Source organism: Apostichopus japonicus, chromosome 5 (genome assembly GCF_037975245.1).
Source record: "Apostichopus japonicus isolate 1M-3 chromosome 5, ASM3797524v1, whole genome shotgun sequence".
NCBI classification, from domain to species: domain Eukaryota; kingdom Metazoa; phylum Echinodermata; class Holothuroidea; order Aspidochirotida; family Stichopodidae; genus Apostichopus; species Apostichopus japonicus.
In genome coordinates this window covers 867,079-873,698 of record NC_092565.1, presented here as the reverse complement: position 1 = coordinate 873,698, position 6,620 = coordinate 867,079, and the positions used below count along the sequence as shown (strand labels likewise).

Here is a 6,620-nt window from a genome sequence, read left to right as displayed (position 1 = left end):
GGACCCGTTGTCGTTGCACGAGTCTGTGAGACGGGGCGCCGCCGGACAAGACATACCCGGCACGGGAGCAACCCCGGCACTCCTCTGAAAACACGGGTTGCTCCCGGGTGAGAAGGTCGATGGTGCGGTCGATGGCACGAGTGTCATGCGACCGGGCGAGGGCCGAGATTTAGGCCGACGGTGATGCACACAGGCGTAGGCTGGGACTCGTCGTGTTGCACGAGTCTGTGAGACGGGGCGACGGCCGACCTCGACGGCAGGCCGCCCGATGCATCCGCAAGGTGTGGCTCTCGTCCGAGATTTTGAGATCTCTTTAGTGTAGCGGGTATTGGCTTAAGTGTGTGATCCAATGGTCAGAACGAGCGGGCAGAGTGAATCGGATTCTATATATGAGGGGGGTAGTAGAGTCGATCCAAGACTCGAGAAGGCTTTTAATGTCTGTCGTGTGTGTATGCGTGTCATGGTTGGACTCCAGCGGGCCCTTTCGGTAGGGTCAGCCGTCGTTTCATCGCGACCATGTGTTGCAACTCGGCGCTCAGAGCGGGGGTTTTCACCCACTCGCCCCGTGAGCAGAGGTGTCCCTCCGTGCACACGTATATATCGACGTTCAGATATGAAGCTTTCGCGGACGGGAGTCCACCCGAGACTCGAAAAGGCTCCTTGCCTGTGGTGCGTAAATATGTTTTTGCACGTCAGACCCTTGCTGGCCTTCTCGGTAGGGTCAGCCGTCGTTTCATCGCGACCATGTGTTGCAACTCGGCGCTCGGTGCGGGGGTTTTCACCCACTCGCCCCGTGAGTAGAAGGTTCTTTCGTGCATATGTATATATACAATCCCAGATATTGAGCTTTTTCATCCGCAGAACCCCCGGTGGAGAAGAGAGAGAGTAGAGATGAGAGAGAAAGGAGAAGGGAGAAGGCCTCTCGCGTTGCGTGGTCGATGGCACGAGTGCCATGCGACCAGGCGAAAGGCAAACGGCAAGCCGACGGCGACGGCAGGCCGCCCGACTCACCCGCAGAGAATCTGGGTCTCGTTCGAGATTTCGAGATCTCTTAAGTGTAGCGGGTATTGGCTTAAGTGTGTGATCCAATGGTCAGAACGAGCGGGCAGAGTGAATCGGATTCTATATATGAGGGGGGTAGTAGAGTCGATCCAAGACTCGAGAAGGCTTTTAATGTCTGTCGTGTGTGTATACGTGTCATGGTTGGACTCCAGCGGGCCCTTTCGGTAGGGTCAGCCGTCGTTTCATCGCGACCATGTGTTGCAACTCGGCGCTCAGAGCGGGGGTTTTCACCCACTCGCCCCGTGAGCAGAGGTGTCCCTCCGTGCACACGTATATATCGACGTTCAGATATTGAGCCTTTTCATCCGCAGAACCCCCGGTGGAGAAAGAGCAGGACCTCGGTGTCGTCAGATATCGAGCTTTCTCCACGGGACCCGTTCGGGCATGCTGCCGTTGCTGCGACCATGTGTTGCACTCGGCGCTCGGTACGGGCTTTTTCATCCAAGCAACGAATGCACGCTCGAGGCGTGCGATTGCTCTCCCCTGTTCCAGTGGACGAGCCGTCGCCCTCCCGCGTCGCTTCGAACCGGTCCCGTCTCCGAGGCGGGACCACTGCGACTCCTCTCGAGACGACCCAGTCGACTCGGGTAGAGATACACACCTCGAGAATCCCTTCGGGCGGTTCTTCGATCACTGTACCGTAATAGCACGGCATCGACAATTGAGAATTCAGAGAGAGAGAGAGGGGAGTGCGAGAGCGACTCCCGGACGGCGAACGGGCCCAGCCCGGTTCTGTCGACCGTTACCTGGTTGATCCTGCCAGTAGTCATATGCTTGTCTCAAAGATTAAGCCATGCACGTCTAAGTACAATCCTGAACATACAAGAGAAACTGCAGATGGCTCATTAGATCAGTTATGGTTTATTGGAGAAAGTCTTATACCATGGATAACTGTGGTAATTCTAGAGCTAATACATGCAACAAAGCGCCGACCCTTCGGGGGAAGCGTGCTCTTATTAGGAACAAGGCCAGCCCGGTCCTTTCGGGGTCCGGTCTCCGCTGGTGAACTCTAGATAATCATGCCGATCGCACGGTCTTGCACCGGCGACGCTCCCTTCAAAAGTCTGCTCTATCAACTTTCGATGGTAAGTTATGCGCTTATCATGGTTGTGACGGGTAACGGAGAATCAGGGTTCGATTCCGGAGAGGGAGCCTGAGAAACGGCTACCACATCCAAGGAAGGCAGCAGGCACGCAAATTACCCACTCCTGACACGGGGAGGTAGTGACAAAAAATAACGATACAGGCCTCTTCGGAGGCCCTGTGATCGGAATGAGTACACTTTAAATCCTTTAACGAGGATCTACTGGAGGGCAAGTCTGGTGCCAGCAGCCGCGGTAATTCCAGCTCCAGCAGCGTATATTAAATTTGCTGCAGTTAAAAAGCTCGTAGTCGGATTTCTGGCCGGGGCGGGCGGTCCGCCGTGAGGCGTGCACTGCCCGTTCCCCTTCTCCCCGTCAAACGGGAGTCGTGGGAGATTTTTCCCGGCCAGTGATTCGGTTGGTCGTGCGGTGCTCTTAACTGAGTGCCGTGCGAGACTGGAACGTTTACTTTGAGAAAATTGAAGTGTTCAAAGCAGGCCAAAGTGCCCGAACAGCTCAGCATGGAATAGTGGAAGAGGACCTCGGTTCTATTTCGTTGGTCTTGAGATCCTGAGGTAATGATCAAGAGGGACTGCCGGGGGCATTCGTATTGCGGCGTGAGAGGTGAAATTCTTGGATCGTCGCAAGACGCCCGACAGCGAAAGCATTTGCCAAGAATGTCTTCATTGATCAAGAACGAAAGTCGGAGGATCGAAGGCGATCAGATACCGCCCTAGTTCCGACCATAAACGATACCGACTCGTAATTCGCCGGCGTTCCTCCCATGACGCGGCGGGCAACTCTCCGGAAAACCAAAGTCTTTGGGTTCCGGGGGAAGTATGGTTGCAAAGCTGAAACTTAAAGGAATTGACGGAAGGGCACCACCAGGAGTGGAGCCTGCGGCTTAATTTGACTCAACACGGGGAAACCTACCCGGCCCGGACACAGTGAGGATTGACAGATTGAGAGCTCTTTCTTGATTTTGTGGATGGTGGTGCATGGCCGTTCTTAGTTGGTGGAGTGATTTGTCTGGTTAATTCCGATAACGAACGAGACTCTTGCTTGCTAAATAGTCCGGCCACCCGTCGTGGTGAGCCGCGAACTTCTTAGAGGGACAAATGGCTTTCAGCCATACGAGATGGAGCAATAACAGGTCTGTGATGCCCTTAGATGTCCGGGGCCGCACGCGCGCTACACTGGCGCAAGCAGCGGGTACATTTGCCCTCGGCCGAAAGGTCCGGGTAATCCGCTGAGACTTCTCCGTGCTGGGGACAGGGACTTGTAATTGTGTCCCTTGAACGAGGAATTCCAAGTAAACGCGAGTCATCAGCTCGCATTGATTACGTCCCTGCCCTTTGTACACACCGCCCGTCGCTACTACCGATCGAATGACTTAGTGAGGCCATCGGATCGACCGTCTGGCACCCCCGGCTTCGGCCGGTTGTCGAGGCGCGACGAGAAGACGGTCAAACTTGATCATTTAGAGGAAGTAAAAGTCGTAACAAGGTTTCCGTAGGTGAACCTGCGGAAGGATCATTAACAGAACCCTTCCCCTCCGTGATCGGAGAGGGAACAAAGGGGGAATGTCGGAAAAGCCGTCACAGAGAGACACGCGGAGAGAGCAAATTGGAAAAGCCGGGGGGACTCGAGCGGGGTTTTCACCGCCTCCTTCCCCGTTCCACGGTCGAGGTCAGACCCCGCGCTTCGCCTTCGCTCTCTCCGACAAAAAGGAGACGGGCGTGTCACACACAGACCAGCCCGGGGAGTACCCGGTTCTTCTCTCGTCGTCTGTCTCACGGAGTCTCGCGCTCCCGGTAGCTTCGAGGGAGAAGTCCCGCAAGGGTGGAGACGCCGTCGCCGTCCGCGGCGCGGCGCTCCTCGAGGCATTCTCCGCAGGGCAGAGAAGGGGCACCGGTGTCGCCCGATTTCCCCCCAGTCGGCGAGTCTGACTCGCGCGACCCGCCCTCGCGGCGGTGGGGGGAAGGAGGGAGCCCGCTTCCCCCCTCGGCTCGACGGAGGATATTTCTTTCCAGTCACAAGCAAAGAAGGCACAGAGTCCCCGTGTCCTTTCTCCTTCCGTTCCACTTCTTCCCTCGGCTCTGAGGAGAGTTTGCGAACGCGGGAGTCTTCCAGTGGCAAATGACAATTCTTGGTGGTGGATCACTCGGCTCGTGCGTCGATGAAGAACGCAGTTAGATGCGAGAATTCATGTGAATTGCAGAACTCACTGATCATCGACTTATTCGAACGCAAATGGCGGCTCGGGGATGCTCTGCTCCTCGAGCCACGTCCGTCTGAGCGTCTGAAGACAATCACTCACAGAGTCGGCGTGTTCGCGCGCCGGAGGAGCGCCCGGCCGCAGCCGTCCCTTCGACGGCCGGCTGCGTCGGGTCAGTGTCAGATGGAGTTCTGTGATGTCGGCGCCGGTGAAACTCGGCGAGCAGGCTCGATCGGTAACCGGGGGTTCGTCGGTCGTGCGACGTGCCATCGGGGTGTAGACGTATGCGCCCGTGGTGCGGTCCAGCGTCCGACCCCCCGGAACGGTCGAGGAGCCTCTGCCGGGCAGAGCCGGTCGACCCAATCGCGGGGTCTCTCGTCCTCCCGTCTGCGTTCTCGCAGGCGCATGGTAGGCCACCCTTTCCCGCCGGCGACCCGATTCTTCGGGGAGCGCCGGGGAAGGAGAGACCCCGGGTCGCCGCTATGACTCCGATCACGTTCCACGTGTCTTTCACGATTCCAGACCTCAGATCGGATGAGATTACCCGCTGGATTTAAGCATATCACTAAGCGGAGAGAAAAGAAACTAACAAGGATTCCTTCAGTAGCGGCGAGCGAAGCAGGAAGAGCCCATCGCCGAATCCCCGCGCCCGTTTGCGGTGCGAGGGACCTGTGGCGTAAGGAAACTGAACTCCGGTCGACAGAGTCCGGCCGCAGTCCACTGTGATCGGGGCTGCAGCTTACCCGCAGCGGGTGTAAGGCCCGTAGGGCGGACTCGAAGGCCGGAGGGAAAGCTTTCCAAGAGTCGGGTTGTTTTAGAATGCAGCCCAAAGAGGGGTGGTGAACTCCATCCAAGGCTCAATACTATGCACGAGACCGATAGTCAACAAGTACCGTGAGGGAACGTTGAAAAGAACTTTGAAGAGAGGGTTCAACATTGCGTGAAACTGCCAAGAAGTAAACGGATGAGTGCCGCATGCTACATGGGGCGTCCGGTTGATTCAGGCGCGGTCGGCGCGGCAGCGTGTGCGGGTTCGGATCCCTCGGGACCGACCCGCGGCGCTTCGCCGTCCGGTCCGCGTCGCACTTCTACCGTTCGGCGCCCTTCCCGGCGACCGACCGAAGAGCGGAGCAGAGGGGCGGGCGAGGCTGCGGCGTGCGGGGGCTTCGGCCCTCGCCGTCTTACGCCGCCCGTCACGGTTGCTCACTGCGCTCTCTGTCGAGGACTCTGCGTGACGGCCTGCCCCCCCGGGGGTTCAGGCAGCGGGGTCCGGGCCACCGGCGTCTCCGTCGGTCGCGTGCACAGCTTGCTGTCGCGTGGCCGGCGGGATCCGGAGGGTCCGGTCTCGCCGCGGCTTCGGCCGAAGCGGAGGGTCTGTCGGGCGTGAGCGAGGCCTCCTCATTCGACCCGTCTTGAAACACGGACCAAGGAGTCTAAGCAGGCTTGCAAGTCGAGGGGGTCTACCGAAACCTATCCTGGCATAACGAAAGTGAAGGTCGGCACAGGGCCGTCACGAGGCGGGATCCCGGCCCTCTGGGTCGGGCGCACCGCCACCCCGTTCCGTCCGGCTCGTCCGGTGGAGCGGAGGAAGAGCAAGCATGCTAAAACCCGAAAGATGGTGAACTATGCTCGGGCAGGAGGAAGCCAGAGGAAACTCTGGTGGATGTCCGCAGCGGTTCTGACGTGCAAATCGATCGTCCGACCTGAGTATAGGGGCGAAAGACTTATCGAACCATCTAGTAGCTGGTTCCTTCCGAAGTTTCCCTCAGGATAGCTGGTGCTCGGGAGATATTCGTGAACAATTTTATCTGGTAAAGCGAATGATTAGAGGCCTTGGGGCCGAAACGACCTCAACCTATTCTCAAACTTTCAATTGGTAAGAGGTCCGACTCGCTGGCTTGGAGCCGGACGAGTGAGAATGAACGAGTGCTCAGTGGGCCACTCTTGGTAAGCAGGACTGGCGCTGTGGGATGAACCAAACGCCTGGCTAAGCCGTCCGACTCGGTCGCACATCAGAGCCCACAAAAGGTGTTGGTTGATACAGACAGCAGGACGGTGGCCATGGAAGTCGGCATCCGCTAAGGAGTGTGTAACAACTCACCTGCCGAATCAACTAGCCCTGAAAATGAATGGCGCTGAGCGTGATGGCTGTGCCGGGCCGTCGGGGCAAGGAGAACCGAATAGAGTCGGCCTCGACGAGTAGGAAGGACGCCACGGTGAGCTAAGAAGCGGTCCGGGCGAGAGCCCGCGTGGAGCCG

The 6,620-nt window shown here is 58.1% G+C and overlaps 3 non-coding genes across 3 annotated transcripts in view; all 3 read left to right on the top strand.

Moving 5' to 3' along the window:
* Positions 1-1,805: 1,805 nt before the first annotated feature.
* Positions 1,806-3,683, top strand: LOC139968338 (small subunit ribosomal RNA). The gene has a single exon (XR_011793343.1). It is a non-coding gene; the product is annotated as a small subunit ribosomal RNA (ribosomal RNA).
* A 605-nt stretch (positions 3,684-4,288) lies between these two features.
* Positions 4,289-4,448, top strand: LOC139968216 (5.8S ribosomal RNA). The gene has a single exon (XR_011793253.1). It is a non-coding gene; the product is annotated as a 5.8S ribosomal RNA (ribosomal RNA).
* A 434-nt stretch (positions 4,449-4,882) lies between these two features.
* The window catches only part of LOC139968408 (large subunit ribosomal RNA), a 4,028-nt gene continuing 2,290 nt past the window's right edge, over positions 4,883-6,620 (top strand). Inside the window, exon 1 of the ribosomal RNA XR_011793407.1 lies at positions 4,883-6,620. This exon is cut by the window's right edge and continues 2,290 nt beyond it. This is a non-coding gene — a ribosomal RNA (large subunit ribosomal RNA).